Here is a 17,928-nt window from a genome sequence, read left to right on the forward strand (position 1 = left end):
AGCTCTTAGCCCACTCAGCCACACCTGCAGGCAGGGCTTAAAAAAGAAGAGCAGCTCAGTTGAGGGGCAGGAAGTGGAAGGGAGCAAAGGGTGGCTCTGAAGTCTGTGGGTCAAAGTATTACCCCAGGGGCACCTTGCCTGAGGTCTCCCTGCATGGACCTAACGAAAACCTACAAAAGAGAGCAGTGACAGAGTGTGCAGGTCAGAGACTCAAAAGAAGGGTTTTATGCAGGTGCAATTGGCAGGGGCTGGGATAGGAAGTGGTCCAGGGAGGATGGAGGCCTGGTACCCCAAAGGGCCAATTGTAGCTGCCCACTGTTGGACCCTGGATCAGGAGTTGGTGGGCCTGCGCTCCCCATCCCGCACAGCAGATAGCACAACAAGGGCAGCCTTTGCCTGAGGCTTATTAGAGCAGACCTTGATTATTCAAAGACTCAGCCCCCGCTATCTCAGTGCAGGAGGGGAGAGCTAGAAACTCCTGCCTGATCACTGGGCAGCACTGTGGGCAGTGCCATACTGTTTACAGAATGTCTGTGGCAAAAAATGCCTTTCACCTGCAGTTTGCTATGAAACTCTGCCTCTTCCTCTTGGACAAGGACCAGGCTGTAAAGATCCTTGCATTTGTCACCTCCAGACTGGCTTACTGTAATTCGGTATAATGGAGGCTGGCTTCAAGACACACTGCAAGACCTCCCTCTTTTTCCACAATAACTGGAATGAAATTAACAAATGCAAGTGGAAAAAAATAGACCCTAAGCAGAGCTTTCCATAACCACAGAAGAGGGAAAAGCTGAAAACAACACAAAGACCTCACTGTGCTGACATAATTAACATGGCAAGCCCTTAGATGCTACAGAATTTGGTGTTCTAGACAACCTTAAGATAAACTAACTTCATTTTAGAATAATTTTATGCACAGTGTCCGCATTAATTCCAGTCCTCTTTATCTGGCATTTCTTTCTTTACAGAGACAAGGTTGGTGAGATAATATCTTTTATTAGACCAGCTTCTGTTGGTGACAGAGACATGCTTTTGAGCAATACAAAGCTCTTCTTCAGACCTGAAGATGAGCTCTGTGTAAGCTTGAAAGCTTGTCTCTCTCACTAACAGAAGTTGGTCCAATAAAAGATATTACTTCACCCACCATATCTTTCTAATATCCTGTAACCAACACGGCTACAACAACACTGCATATTCCTTTCTTTGGCTTTTTAGGTTCATTTGAAGGGCTTGATTATAATCTCAGATATGATGGCAAGCACTGTGTGCTGAGAGAAACTTCCTACTGCATTAGCTTGTTCATTTGAAGTAATCACAATGCTCTTCAATATGTAGATGAATATCTGAAATTAGAACCAAGTCTTCAGCTTCTTCTTGCCCAATAAACCACATAATTATAGCCTAGACCTTGGCTGCTTGTCATCTCCACATAAACCATGCAACTGGAGCCAAGACTTTCTTGTTTCTCCATGTAATAAAGCCTTCTGCTGCTTTCCACTTCCCCATCCATGCGGTTAGAATAATTGTACCCAACTCTCGTTTTACACCCATTTTAGAGCAGTTTAGTTCCTTTGATTTAGTGGAGCTTCCCCTGATGTTCATCAGTCTGAGAGGGAGGATGATTGTTGACGAAACCCAGCAGCTTCAACTGCTGGTCCTCCATTTCTGCCCTGCAATTAGAATCTAGGCATCAGCTGATGATCCTCTATTTTAGCCTTGCTATTAGACTCTTGGTCCCAGTGGCTGCTGCCTCATTTCAGCCGTGCATACTTTTGCATCAGTTTGAAGAGTGTGTTCTCATCTTTATCTCACGGATTACACAGTGAAACATTTGAGGTTTTTCTACCATACAAATCATAACTTGCAGCGTAAAATAATTTATTTAACATAATTTCCTTTTAAAAAAGGCATCCTTCCACATAAATATTTTTCTGTTTTTATTATATGTCCCTGTTGCCTACCTAGGTTTGACAAAAAAACTTATCAGGATTAATTTTTACAGATAAGTTTTTTACAATCAAACGGCCTACAATGAAATCTATTATGGAAAATCAAAATGGTTTGAGTAACAATTAGAGACACTTACAAAATTATAACTTAAATTGTCATCTTCTTACAGCAGTCAGATGTTCAGTTCAGTACACAGAGTGTTTTTTTCTCCTGTACAATCTACCTACAAAATGAATATAGAAAAATATTGCTTTAATTCATGTTCTCAAAACTGATTTATATATGTCTTATAAAATAGTGACTAAATATGTACCAGAATAATACCTACCTCTAGTATAGCACTTTTTGTCAGTGGATCTCAAAGTGCTTTACAAAGGAGGTCAATATCATTATCCACATTTTACAGATGGGAAAACTGAGGCATGGAATTGAGTAAACTAGACTGCCTGATATTAAATGAGGATATTGATATAATAGTCATTGTGGAAACTTGGTGGAATGAGGATAATCAATGGGATGTGGCAATATCAGTATGCAAAATATATAGGAATGACAAAGTAGGATGTGCCAGTGGGGGAGTGGCGAGATGCAAAAGAAAGCATAGAGTCAAATAAAGTAAAAATCTTAAATGAATCAAATTTTACCATAGAATCTCTGTGGATAGAAATTCCATGCTTGAACAATAAGAATATGGCAGTAGGAATGTACTACTGACTATCTGACCAAGTCACCGTGAAATGCTCAGAGAAATCAGAAAGGTACAAAGGCAGAAAATGTATTGGGGTATTTCAACAATCCCCATATTGACTAAGTCTCAGGAAGGGATGCAAAGATAAAATGTCTAAACACTCAAGGACTGCTTCTTGCAACAGCTTGTCCTGGAACCCACAAGGGGAGAAACATTTCTTGATTTAGTCCTCAGTGGAGCACAGGATCTGGTCCAAGAGGTGAATGTAGCTGAACCGCTCAGTAATAGTGACCATAATGTAATTACATTTAACATCCTTGTAGGGGAAAAAATGCCAGAGAAATCCACCACCACCACAGCATTTAACTTCAAAAAAGAGAACTACACAAAAATGAGGAAGCTAGAAACTGCACAGAGACTATTTAAAAACTCCATAAAAGAGGCTCAAACTAAATATACACCCCAAATGGGAATAAAAAAACAGTAAGAGGATTAAAAAAAATGTTACCATGGCTAAACAACAGAGTAAAGGAGGTATTTAGAGGCAAAAAAGGCATACTTTAAAAATTGGGAGTCAAATGTTAGAGAATAGAAAGGAGCCTAAGCTCTGGAAAGAATTTGCAGAGCAATTAACTAAGGACAAAAACACTAACAGCAATTTTTTTAAAATTCATCAGAAACAGGAAGCCTGGCAAACACTCAGTGGGGCCACTGAACGATAAAGGTGCTAAAGGAGCATTTGGGGAAGACAAGGCTGTTACAGAGAAGCCAAGTGAATGCTTTGCATCAGTCTTCACTGCAGAGGATGTGGGGAAGCTCTCCACTCCCAAACCATGCTTTTTAGGTGACACATTAAAGGAACCATCCCAGATTGAGGTGTCAATAGAGGAGGTTTTGGAACAAATTAATAAATTAAACAGTAATAAGTCACCAGGACCAGATGGTATTCACCCAAGAGTTTTAAAAGATTTCAAATATGAAACTACAGAACTACTAACTGTGGAATGTAACCACTCAAATCAGCTTCTGTACGAGATAACTGGAAGGCAGCTAACTTAATGTCTATTTAATAAAATGGCTGTAGAGGTAATCCTAGCAATTACAGGCTGGTAAGCCTAACTTCAGCATCAGGCAAAATGCTTGAAACTGTAGTGAAGAACAAAATGATCACACACATAGATAAACACAATATATTGGGGAAGAGTCAACAGAGCTGTTCTAAAGGGAAATTGCCTCACCAATATTTGAGGGACTCAACAAGCATGTGGACAAGTGGTCCAGTCAATATAGTGGACTTGGACTTTTAGAAAACCTTTGTCAAGGTCCCTCACCAAAGGCTCTTAAGCAAAGTAAGCAGTCATGGGATAAGAGGTAAGGTCCCCTCATGGATCAATAACTGGTTAAAGACAGGAAACAAAAGTTTTCACAATAGAGAAAGGTAAATAGTGAGGCTCCCCAAGGATCTGTACTAAGACCAGTGCTATTCAACATATTCATAAATGATCTGGAAAATGGGGTGAACAGTGAGGTGACAAAATTTGCAGACAATACAAAGTTACTCAAGATAATTAGGTCCAAAGCTGACTGTGTAGAGTTACAAAGGCATCTTACTAAACTAGGTGACTGCGTGACAAAATAGCAGATAAAATTCTGTGTTAATAAGTGCAAAGTAATGCACATTGGAAAAAATAATGACAACTAGACATACAAAATGATGGGTCTAAATTAGCTGGTATCACTCAAGAAAGAGATCTTGGAGTCATTGTAGATAGTTCTCTGAAAACATCCACTCAATGTGCAGTGGCAATAAAAAAAGCTAACAGAATGTTCGGAACCTTTAGGAAAGGGATAGATAGTAACACAGAAAATATCATAATTACTATATAAATCCATGATATGCCCACACCTTGAATATTGCATGCAGTTCTAGTCACCCCATCTCAAAAAAGATATATTAGAATTGGAAAGGTGCAGAGAAGGGCAATGAAAATGACTTGGGTATGGAACAGCTTCTGTACAAGGAGAGATTATAAAGACTGGGAGTGTTCAACTTAGAAAACAGACAACGGGGGAGTATGATAGAGGTCTATCAAATCATGAATGGTGGGGTCAAATGAATAGGGAAGTATTATTTTCTCCTTCACATAACACAAGAACTAGGGGTCACCCAATGAAATTAATAGGCAGCTAGTTTAAAACAAACAGAAGGAAGTACTTCTTACACAATGCACAGTCAACCTGTGGAACACATTGCCAGGTGATGTTGTGAAGGCCAAACTACAATTGGGTTAAAAAAATAATTAGATAAGTTCATGGAGGAAGGGCCATAAATGGCTAGTAGCCAAGGTGGTCAGGGACACAACCCTATGTTCTGGGTGTCCCTAAATTTCCAACTGCCAGAAGATGGACCATTGGTCTGACCCAATATGTCTGTTCTTATGTAAGTGATTTGTCAAAATGAGTTACATGACTCCAGAATTGTTTCACATTAATTTTACTGAGAACGGCATATATATTAAGGATTCTGTTACTCTTACGCAGAAGCTGAGTCACGTTAGGGAGTGGGGGAGGTGCTCCACCTCAGTAGTGGTGCCTGGAAGTGCCTTTGTAAGGCAGAATGCAAGCCTGGATTGGCCTGCTGGCCTACTGGGTGGCCACTTCATCTCCTGCACAGCTCACTCACAACTCTGCCTCCTATCTGTGAGGTCAATGAAGGGCGGGGGAGGCATGAAACTGATGCTGCATCTTTCACTACAGGGAGCTGAGGAGACAGAGGAACAGTTGTTCCTTTCAGTGATTGGGAGGGATAAAAAGAGGAGGTAAAAGAGCCACTGTTCCTTTCAATGGAAGGAAGGGAGAAGCAGACTGAAGAGTTTGTGTGAGTGTACAGGATGGGGGTGGGATGAACAGGCAGTTGGATGAAGCTGGTGGATGAATGGTTAGAAGTGTAGGGGTGGGATAAATTAGGTAAGTGGGGGACTGAGAGGTAGAGCTAAGTAAGAGATTTAGGGAGAAAAGTCGGAGAGGAAAGAGAAAGAAAGAAGAAGGGCTATAAGAAGATGTAGGGAGAGAGAAGGAATAAAGGACAACAGACTGAGAACAATGCAGACAAAAGAGCTGTCAAGAACTTTAGTAGGAATACAGAGAGAGAAAATGAAAGATGTAAAAAAGGGGAGACATTAAGTTACATTCTATAAGGTTTAGTCAAATAGAGAGTTGATTCCCACTATGTTAAAACCAATACAGTGTGCATATATACTGTGTGATTAGATTTGCCTCTTGAATGCATTACACCAGTGGTGAGCATCCTGCGGCCCATGGGCTGGATGCAGCCCATCAGGGTGATCTGATTGCGGGCCGTGAGACATTTTGCTGACGTTGACCATCCGCAGGCACAGCCTCCTGCAGCTCCCAGTGGCCACGGTTCGCCATTCCAGGCCAATGGGAGCTGCGCAAAATGGCAGCCAGCACGTCCCTGTGGCCCGCCGTTTCCCTGAGCTTCCATTGGCTGGGAACAGCAAACAGTGGCCACTGGGAGCTGCAGGGGGATGTGCCTGCGGACAGTCTACGTTAGCAAAATGTCTCATGGCCCACAATCAGATCACCCTGATGGCCACAGGTTGCCCATCACTGCATTAGACTGTAATATGTGGCATGTTTGATATAGACTAGCATATTACCTCACCACAATGAAGTGTGCAAAATAAGACAGACTCTCACCAAATATAGAATCAGTGACTATAAGCTGGAGGTGCAAATCAGGAGGCACAACACAACCCTGGAGAAGAGAGATCGTGCAACCAATGTGTCAGAAGAGATTGAGACAGAGCAATACTTTCTACTCCAATGTCCAAAAGCCATGGTAGTGTAAGAAAGATGACTGCCTCTCTGGCAACTGGGCCATGAGATAGGTGAGAAGACTGAGTGCCCCAGTTCTTCAGTAGCCAGGCTGGGGAGAGAGGCTGGGAGGCTATACACTCTGGCTCTCTGCTGGCAGGGTTAGGATGAGGTGGAGGCCCAGGGCCGTGGAGATTTCTGAGGTGGAAAATCTAGGTGGCTTGGCCTCCAGCAGCTAGCCTAGAAAGCTCTTGTCAGTTTTACTTTCTGCCTGTAGGAATAAAGTTAAATGGACAAGAGCGTTCTAGGCAGACAGAAACCAGAAAAGTCTTTCAGTTCTCACAAAAAAGAATTTTCCCAGAAATCCCTCCCCTTGCAAAAATTTACACTTTTGAACTTTCACTTCAATTAGGGACCCTTTCCCCACCGTCCCCCCTCCAAAAAAACATGACATTTTCCCCAATTTCCATTTTCCAGTCAGCTGTATTTTCAACCTTTCCATTTGCTGCCAGTCCTAGTCAAATATGGCTTCTTTGGGGCCATATGTCTGCATGCTTCATGGCACCCATGAGGGCTGGAGGCTATAGGGCCTCAGAGCTACAGCACTTGCCTCAGAGTCGTGGAACAGCAAGTGCACTCCCTCGTACCTTAAGGGGCCATCGAGCTGTTATATAAAGTACAGATGACTACTGACAGCATAATTTGAAGCCATTGGAATTGGATAAGAGTAACTGAGGGATAATTAGGCTTGTAGAATCTTTATTACTGGGGATGATGCATCAGAACGGAAAAGCATAGGTTGATTTTCAGATCCTAGGGTGAATTTGCAAGCTGACAATAAGTAAAACCACATGTATTTGTAATCTAGCCAAATTTGAAATGGAATCAGTGAGACTCAATAAACAGGGAACCCCACAATGACATTTTTAGAGGCTAATTTTTTCCAGAGTCGAACCATATTTTAAGATTTTGTTTTTATTAGATGCTTCATTTACTTTTCTCTTTTTCAAGCTAACTTTAATCTTTAAAAGAAATTGTGATAATAACGGTAGCGATTGCCAATTCTAGTAGCAGGTAATACAGGATCATTACGAAGCTTATTATTAGTAAGATCATTATTAGAGAATAGTTACGAAGAGATTGGTGAATTTTATCTTTCACTAGCAACCTGAATACCACCCCACCCCCTGGTTCATACTGCTAAGGTGGCAGGTGATGTGTGTAGGGCCAGGCTATGGCTCCCCCTCTCCGCTCAGCTACCAGAATCACCTTGTCATGTGAGCAGGAGTAACTGTAGCTCACAAAGGTTACAGTAGCTCCCTCCTATCCCAAAGTAAGACAGGGGTTATATATCAAAAGTACTTAATAGTTATTTTGACTTATTTTATTATTGTGATCCAGGAACCTTGTAGTGCCAACTGGCAAGGTGTACAGAGGGGGTGCACAGGGGTTACAGAAATCTCCTGAGTCTGGTATGTACATTCTGGCTCACCAAAAGAGTGTCCTGTGCGGTCTCTAATAAAAGCCTGTGTCACATTACTCATCATTCTCATTGTGGAATGTATATACAGACACTACCTAAGGAGCAGTGCGTGTACTGAAAATATATTCTTAACGTTTGTGGCTAGGGACTGGTCACCAGCAAAGGTGAAAGCAGATTTTGTTTCAGACAATAAGTGTTTATCTCTTTGGATGTTTACATGGAAATTAAGTATTGGATGGTTCACAGTGGGTCTCCTTTCACCAGTCTGAACTAAATATCAATGAAGGACTGCAAAGCCTCAAAGAGAGAAAAGTAACAGGAAGAGGAAAACACTGGGTTGGGGGAAGAGAACCTTATCTTGAGGTGCACATCAAAGGTGTTCTTTACTATATTGCAGGGACAAAGAGGACGCCCTACCACCCTTCACTGAGGAAGCAAATGGACAGCAAATTTGATTCATGAAAGAGGGGTCTCAACCACGCTTGACTGAAAAGGCTGGAGAGAACTTTGGATGAGTTAAGCTTCTTTAGCCAAGAGGATAACTTATTAGTTAAGTTTAGTCTCTAGAAAGCAGTTATGATTCTGTTTTGTATGTATCCATTTGTTTCCAGTATTCTTACTCACTATCACTTGAATCTCTGTTCTTTGATAATACCTATCAACGTATTTGATAATACTTGTTTTCACGATAAATATATCTCTGTGCTGTAGTGTGCTGTGGTGTTAAGTCCTGAGCTGACACTTACGAGCTATTGTGTACGCTGTTTCTTTGGGAACCGCAGGCCTGGTATCTCCATGAGCATTCAGTGGAAAAGGGGCTGAATGCTACAGGGAACGCCCTGAGACTCAGGGGGTGGTGTGTATCTGTCACTAGCCTGAGCAGCGAGAGCAAGGTGGCCTATGGAGGCCTGGAAGGCAGTGCTTATGTTGCCAGAAGCTGGTGGAGTCAGAGGGCTGATCCACAGCAGGCATAGACAAGACTTCTTTTTTCTATGGGAAGGTGGTGGTGAGGTGCCTTAACCCTCCATGACCTCGGGAAGTATCACAATGATCATGTCCATATCACATTTAAGGGGAAGTTGGCAAGTGGAGTCTGAGATTTATGTGTTTAATGAACCATAAAAATACCAAATCCACAAGCTCCCCTCTCTTCTCAATCTTTTGTTTCTCATTTGATCCACATGGTTGCTGAAAGCAATATTCATGGGCCCTTTCAAAGCATCTCTAGGCTGCATTTCACACTTAATCCCAGTATCTCGCTTAGTCCTCTCACTTTTTGGATCTTCATCACACCTAGGTCTGCCTCCCAGGATTCCACCTGGTCTGTATACTAACACAGCCTCTTTGCTGGTCACATTTGATCACACACCCTGGCCTTGAGTCGTACTCATCTCTAGAACTCTACTTCCAAAATGCCTCATGCCACCCTGGTAAATTCACAAAAGGCTAGCTCACTGGAGCTTTTTTTGGCTGCAATGCATGGGTGGAAGTTGGGGCAATCTAGAAATCACTTGGAACAGTTTCCTGGGCGGGGGGGATGGTAGCCTTGATTACTCAAGGCTCTTCTAACTCTTCTTTTTTCCAATGCTTCTTCTTGTTCCATCTTAGGGACTGCCTGGAGCTCAGACATGCAATGGAGCTGACTGCTTACATGCTGATTCCCAGTCACACTCTGTACATTGTGTTGCATATGTTTGGGTTTTTTCTCTCTCTCTTTCTCTGGCCACCCATACACCCCAACTAGTTTTATTTATGTTCTCAGCAACAGTTCCTCACACTCAGTCAAATTCCTTTGCCATTTGCTTGGCACTCTCTAGCAAGATTTTTTTCACTGCCTTTTATCTCACTCCATTTTAAACCCTTTCCTCTCTTAAAGGGCCAATAGTAGTTTGTTCTCTTTTTCTTTTAAAGGTGGGGCCCGATTTGCAGAAAGTGCTGAGCTTCTGCACCCTGAAAAACAGGCTCATGTAACGTATTTCCCCAAAAATTGAGGCATCCAAAATCACCTTGGGCAATCTTTATGTATTGATGCAATACAAGGTCTTGATCCTGCAGTCAGCTCAGCACAGCCCCAGGGAACCACCCACTCAGAATGCTTTGCAGAATTAGGGGACTGAGCAATTAGTGCTGTCATTACAAATTGGCATGTACGTTGCAAGTTCATTCTTCTGTGTAGGGGTTAACGGTGGGTACCATTACTGTACTGATTCCACTATGAACAGATTAGTTCTAATGTCACACGTACCATTTGTCTTAGCTGGAGAAAGGTTTCAAGGTGCTCCATCCCTGCCTTATGCAACTCCTCTTGGCTTACTTCACATTCTGCACCCAGCTCCAGTCCAGCAGCCAAAGGAGCTGTGGGCAAGCTCTTCATTCACAAAGGAAGGAAAGTAGAGACATGAGATGCAAGTACTTTAAATAAAAAAAGGATTGGACAAGGGAGTGTGTCAGTTCTTCTTTCCTTTTAAAGTAAGCCAACATGTGTCAGAGAAGCGCAGAATAGATCACGGGAAGAATCATTCATGGCTGATGGAATAGACTGAGACAAGGCAAGGCTGACTTTATCAGGATCATGAGTGAACAGGCCAAGTTTGAATCTTTTAACACTCCAGTGAAAAATACACTTGAGAATCAGAAGGACTCCTTTTTAATCCTCCCACTCAATGTGAATAATCCTTTGCTATGCTTAATGTTCCTTGATTACATGTGCTGTTACTCCTTTTTGATGATTGGCAGTGATATTGTTGTGCCAAAAAAGGTTTAATGTTTTAGTAATTCACTCCTTCTTGTAGCCAGCTAAGATCAAGGTCTTTGATTCTCTTCTCTTTGATTCTGGTAAATGTGGTTTATTTAGCGCTATTGTTTTCATCCTTTAAAAAAAAAAGGCTTTCTTTCAATTTCCTTTAGATGTCTCTTAGCGTTTTATGGCATCCCTTCTTGTCATGCTGTACTAGACTGTTTCAGAAGATAGTTTTCTTAAAGAGTTGACCCGTGCAACTGTCTGTAATGCCCTGATTATACGCTCATGCAAACTAGAAGGATACTCAGCTACCCAAAAATAAATCAAATAGCTAGCAAATAAAAGTGATTTACTCTGCTTCCCCTTAAATGATTTCTTAGCTTGATGTTGCAACCTCAAAGGTGACATACAAAAGGTTTTTTTTAATTGTATTTGTTCCCCTTATTGTTTTATTACAATGTGTTAAAGAAACCCTGAAAGGTGTTTTGTTTTTAAATCCTGCTTGGATTTAACATGCAAATAACAGAAATCTCATGTTGTTTGGTTATGCTGAAGGAGCCTCCTGGGGGTTTCAAAGCTCTCAAACCCTACTTGAAGGGTTGGCAGTCCTGTATCTTTATCCAAAATGATCATTCATCAGTGGAGATAAGTAACTAGGGGTTAATAAAAACAGAGTTTTAAATAGTCTGATTAAAAATCCTTTTCCCCTCAGCTGCTCAATTTTCAGTCTCAACCCCATGATATAACTTTGTTTCTTTGCTTGTCTCTATAGAGTTTTCCCAGCTACCCAAGTTGTAAACAGAAATTAAAAACTTTTTTTTTTAAAAGAGAATGCGAGAAAGACATTTAGGCTTTCTTTAGCGATCATAAAGAAGCAAAAATGGCCCAGGTCCAATTTTCCCCTTTGCAGGTCATATTTAAGTAATGTATAGAATAGGTAAAGGATTCTTTCATCTCAGCTATTCTGAGCCAGTTCTTCAATTGGCATAAATTAGCATCACTCCACTGATGTAGAGGTGGTCCTCTGCGTTCTATTTGATTTTTGGAAGATAGGTAGCACAAGAGATATCCAAGGAAAGAAAATGATCTCACCATAACTCACACCTACAAAGTATTCACCGCTTGATCTGCATTTTTATATGTGTACATTCTGTTACATAGTCTGATGCTGTTGTGATGGGGTATACAAACCGCACACTGGGCCGGAACGGGTTAAAGGACATTACTGCACCAGGAAGCCCGGCCCTTCCAGCTTTGTAGAGCCTGCTCCATCTGGAGAGGGGATTGAAAAGGAAGCAATCTAGCTCAGAAGGAGGAAGGCTGGTGAGGAGGACAGACCTACCCTGAAGGGTCCCAACCAGGGTGCCGGAGAAGTCTCCATGAGGGAATAAGGCTATATGCTGAGCCCTGTTGGGGCTGATGGTTTGGTTACCTTTTTCTTTTCACCTTATCTGGTACTGGAAGCTGGGAGAGAACAGCAGCAGTTAGGAAGTGAGCCAGGGAGGGTAACTCAGAGGACATCTTCAGATGCCAGACACACTTGGCCCTCCTAGGGCCCTGGGTCAGATCCCAGTTGAGAGCGTGGGCCCGGGCTCCTCTACCACTGCCTCTACTACAAGAGGGACCCCGAACCACCTGCCCACCTCACCACACCTCTGAGTAAAGGAGGACCAGGACTGTAAGACATACTCACCGGGAGGAGCCAGTAGGTATGCTAACCACTAGACCACGTAACCCACCAAGGACACTACTATGCTATACTAAATGGTACTTTACATTTTTGTTGAAAGTGTCCAGGACATCTTTGTCTGGACTTCGGGCCTTCAAACAGACAACCTGCTATACTGAACTGAGAAATAAAAGTAACCTGAACTCCATGAAAGTGCAAAAAAAAAAAAAAAAAAAAGAAAGAAAGAAAAACTGGAACCAAACCCCATTTCTCCTTTGCAAAATAAAGGGCTGGATTCTGTGTCATAAAAAAGAAAATTCAGGGAATTATTGCTATGAGCAATGACTCCATTGCAAACCCCTTCCTTACTCTGAATCCTGAGTTTAAAACTTCTAGTTATGCTTTTAGCATCTGACAATAAAAAGGGTTTGTACCTTAACCCCTCTGCATATGCTCATGCAACCCCATTTTAGCCAAATTTACATGCAGCCAAACAGAGTTTCACATGTGTAACTGGTAGAAAATATACTCAAACAAATTTTAATCTCAATCACCAGCACAAGATCTGGGCCTGACAGCTAGCTTACTTTTAAGTGACGAGCAGGCTTGGTAGACTCCTTGTATTGTGGAAAATATGCCATCCAAGTCTCTTAGTTGAACAAAATAAGTAAATGACTAAAATCAGGGGCATGGGAGTTTTTTAGAGAGGAGGACTCAGAAAGAGGATGGTGAATGAAAGGTCACGTGATGGAGTGACAGTGGAATCAGGGACAGAGAGTCAGGCAGCTAGCAAGGGTTTGACTCTGCTTGGATAATGCCAGCTTCTGTCCAAATAATCTATGGTAGGATAAGGGCCAACATCAGCAAGTGGGCTGTGGGTAATTGCAGTGATACAAGGTGATGACAGCCCCCAATCTGTTAGGGGGCCTGCTGACAGAGAGTGCAGCATCAAAAGTGGATGGTGTTATCTGGCAGGAGATGTGGCATGGGCAGCTTGGTGCATCTGACAGGCAGTTTCTGTCAACAAATCTTGTATGGAACCCTGGGCTAAGTTGCTTTCTCCGAGCTGAACATTTTTAGGGAAAAACAAAAGGAGTACTTGTGGCACCTTAGAGACTAACCAATTTATTTGAGCATGAGCTTTCGTGAGCTACAGCATACCGTGGAAATGAGCTGTAGCTCACGAAAGCTCATGCTCAAATAAATTGGTTAGTCTCTAAGGTGCCACAAGTACTCCTTTTCTTTTTGCGAATACAGACTAACACGGCTGTTACTCTGAAACCTGTCATTTTTAGGGAAGGGAGTTAGTGCAAACATTCCCTGCCCTACCTTGGGGATGAGTCCCTAGGCTTACAGCACAAGCTGCCCCTGCTGGCACAAGGAGGGTAAAATTTGTAGTCACATGTACCAGTAGCCATGAACTGTGCCAGAGTGTTCACTTTGCAAGAGGAGAATTGGTATGGTGTCACTTTGCTTGGGTGAAAGGGCACCAAGAATGCTAATTTATTTCGTTTATTTAATAGCACTTGAGGGGCTTTTTAACCTATTTTGTAAAATCCATTGGATAAGTAGAAGAAAAACCAAGGTTAGGATAAATATGTACATGTCTTAATGATTAAAACTTGTAGAGCCAGAGAGTCCAAGGTTTGGGATTTAATTCAAATTAGAGAGGCATTTATAGTGTTATCAAATGTAATAAACATACTTCAGTATTGGGCCTGAAACCTTAAACATAATAGAGCTATAGCCATAACTATTAGACCTTTCTGCCTTCAGGTGGAAGCTCTGACCTCTCCAATAAAGGTTATGAGGTGGTAACCTGCAATTAAAACCAAAAAATGAGCATTCTGTGGTCTTGAACTTGCAATTCTGGAGTCCTGTATAGCTCTAGTAATTAGGCTAGACAGCCTAAAGATATCAGTCTGAATGTTCTGAACTTATCAGCTGGCTTCAACCAAATAAAATTATAAACGATATATAAATATTAGCCAAATCGTGTCCACATTCCCAGAAGACCTGGAATCATGCTATCCTATTCAAATACATTTACAATGGAAGTTTTTGTTCTCGGTTTCCAGGCACATACCAGAAAAGAGAGGAAATATTCCCACACACTTCTGACTTTGAATTTCCTATATGCAGTGTTGTTGTAGCCAGGAAATTAGAGAGACAAAGTGGGTGAGGTAGTATCTTATTGGACCAACTTCTGTTGGTGAGAGAGACAAGCTTTCCAGCTTACACAGAGCTTTTCTTCAGTCCTGTAAGCTTGAAAGCTTGGCTCTCTTACAACAGAAGTTGGTCCAATAAAACACATTTCCTCATCCTCATTCTTTTAACTTACTATGGTAAACACATGATGTATGTGTCAATCTCAGTTATCAGAACCTCAATTATCCAAAACTCCCTGTAACCTGAAATCTGACCATCTCTCCCAGTGTTTATTACGTATGCTAAAAATTCCTATGATTACCCAGAATTATTCATTGTTCCCCAATTGAGTTGGAGTAACAGCCATTTAGGGGGTTGAGTGTTCCATTCACTCTGGAATAGAAGTCCCATACAGTTGCTACCAATTGGTTGCAACCAGTGGTGCCATAGTAAAAGGTAGGGATTGGTGGTGATGACTGTGGGAAATTCACAAACTGTAGTTAAGAACTTCATTGCACTAGTGTCAGTAAAGAAGTCATCAGTGTTTACACAGTTGTGTAGTTTGTGGAATTAACTCTTGTAATTTCCACAGATTCCTCTTGCTTAGCCTGCAATTTAAAAAAAAAGTTGTATAAAAAAATATCGTTATCCCAGAGTCATGACTAAAATTTAGCCCTTAACTCATCCTGCTGGGATTGTCTAACACTAGTATTTGATGCTATGACACACAAACTGTATGAAAAGAACATTATTCATGTTTCAAATTCAAGAACTCATTCAGTACTCAGGATGGTCATTTAATGAGGAGAGCTTCAATATTTTGTTTTCCCCCCATTGTTCAACGTGTGACCCTAGGCCTTATTTTCTGCACACTATTCAAACCCTGATTCGATGCCCAAATTGTTTATTTCCTTTCGAGGACATCACTATAGTATTGAGTGCTTTACAAACATTATTTAATGTGCAATGGAATCCGAGATTTCTAAGTCTCATCATTGCTCTGCTGATTTAGGAGCACAAGTCCCCTCAATTTAAATGGTCCTTGTGCTCCTAAGTCACTTAGGTACTTTTGAATGTTCCAACTCTAAATCCGAATTTAGGAGTGGCCTGATATTAAAAAAATGTTGAAGATCTATCAGCTCTGACTAAAATAATTGGTTGATCAGTACTTTTGAAACCAGATTACTTGTTTAGGCATCTAAAATCTTGAAAATCTTGGCCTTAAAATTAATCTCTGTGAATTAATAATCTGTATAAAAACTGATCTTAAAAGCCACCCTTCTTTAGCAATATTGCCACATATGTGCAGGAAAATGCTCATGTAGTTCATGTGTTTCTTTTTTGCATCAATTGAAACTTTCTTGATATTGTCAACAACCCAAAGGAGAGGAAATGTTTTATTAATGAAAGCTTCAGATTTGGGGACTGCTGCTTGTACTGTGCATGTCCATAGTTTTACTAGAATTTGTATGGTCCTTTTGTGCATATGGTTCATACTGCTAATCCATTTAGTCTATAGCCCAGATTGAGACGTGGTGTAAGCATTGATTTCAAGGATGAGGTTTCTCTGAATTAGGACCAGTGGCTCAAGTCTTTGAATAGTCAGGCAGACACCAGTTTTAAGTTTAAAATTGTTTGATTTTTCTCTCATCACATGGAGATAATTGTTGTCTAGCCATGTTGGGAAGAAGGAGGCGTTTCTCTGAATTCATTTCTTTTTCTGCTCCAGCTTGTTTACTTTTTTATTCTTTTTGCAAACCACTTTATAAAGGAATTTGCCTTCTTAGAGAGAGAGAAGGAAAATGGTCTTCTGGTTAAATCACAGGCCTCAGGAGATGGATTCGAGTCTTGCTTCTGCAGCAAACTTCCTGCATCATCTTGGGCAAGTCAGTTAACTTCCCCTAGGGATAGGGAGGGATAATAATACCATCTATACAGGAGTGTTAGTTTATAAAGGTTTGTAGAGTGCTTTGAGATCCTTGGATAGAAGGGAGTCTATGGAATTGCAAAATAATAGTAGTGACAATAAAGGAATTCAGTTCTGATCACACAGTGAAAACTGAAGGACCAAAAATCACAAAAGGACTCAGATCTCTGAGTTTGAAATCAGGCAGATGGCAGCTCCAGCAGCTATCATGTCCCAGGCAATCAGCTAATGTCATTTGTATTCAGTTGAATTCCTCGTTATTCTAGGAGTTTCATCTTAAATCAAAAGAAGTCCTATTGAATTTCCTTTTTTTTCTTTTTTTTTAAAGGATTTATTTGTGTTTTATTTTTACAAATGGATCAGTGGGCAAATCTTTGCTTAAGATTTTATTTTTTTTTTGTTCTGTTACAGCATGTTCTTGGAAGCCTTCCCAATGACAGATGGTGAATGTTTTCCATTTCTAGGTTGCACTCTTCACAGCCTTGCTTTTGGCCGAAGTTTTCAGAAGAATTTCGAGCCACTGTTTTGTGAACAGAAAAATAGCACCAGAAATTACAGACAGAGGCTTCCAAGGAAGGAGACTCTAGATCAGTAGAGCTGTTCAAGTATTAGTCATCATTATTATTTATTTGTATTGCAGTGGCACCTAGTAGCCTCAGTCATGGACCAGGCCCCCATTGTGCTAGGTGCTGCACAAACACAGAAGAAAAAGGTAGGCCCTGCCCTACAGATACTTCAAATCTAAGTATAAGACAAGAGACAACCAGTGGATACAGATGGAGAAGCACAAGGAAACAATGAGACAGTATTAACATGACAAGCAGTGGTCTCAGCACACCAGCAACCTAACTGTTGTCAAGTTTTTTGTATTTTTTTTTCCCTTTAAGAAAGGATTTGAAAGAGCCCAATGTGGTGGCTTTGCAGGTGTTAACAGGAAATTCCTCCCAAGCATGAGAGCAGCATGGGAGAAAGCACAAATGTGCTTGTTTGAGAATTCAACAAGTGGCCAATGAAGGCTGGCATTGTGAGCCAATCAGAGGTGGGGGTCAACATCTCAGTGGTGAATGAGATGATCGGTAGGGTGGGAACAGGCCAGGAAGGGCCTTGAAAGTGAAGACAAATAGCTTGTTTTTGATGTCATAGGGAAGGCGGAGCAAGTTAAGTGATTCAAAGAGAGGGGTGACAGGATCAAATGAATGAGCTGGGAAAAGGATCTTTGCAGCTGAATGGATCTGAGTAAAACAAGATGGGATTTGTCAAGCCCAGAGAAAATGACGTTGCAGTAATCGAGATATGAGATCATGAGCACTTGGATGAGAGTTTTAGCTATGATAGGAAAGGCCACAACTAGGAGATGTTCAGCAGGAAGAAATCAGCAAGATTTAGACATGGTCTGGACACAAAGATATAGAGAGAAAGCAGAGTCGAAGATGACAACCAAGTTATGGGCCTGAGGGACAAGGAGGGGATGGTGTTCTCCATAGTG

Source organism: Lepidochelys olivacea (genome assembly GCF_965140295.1).
Source record: "Lepidochelys olivacea isolate rLepOli2 genome assembly, chromosome: 1".
Classification (NCBI taxonomy): Eukaryota; Metazoa; Chordata; order Testudines; family Cheloniidae; genus Lepidochelys; species Lepidochelys olivacea.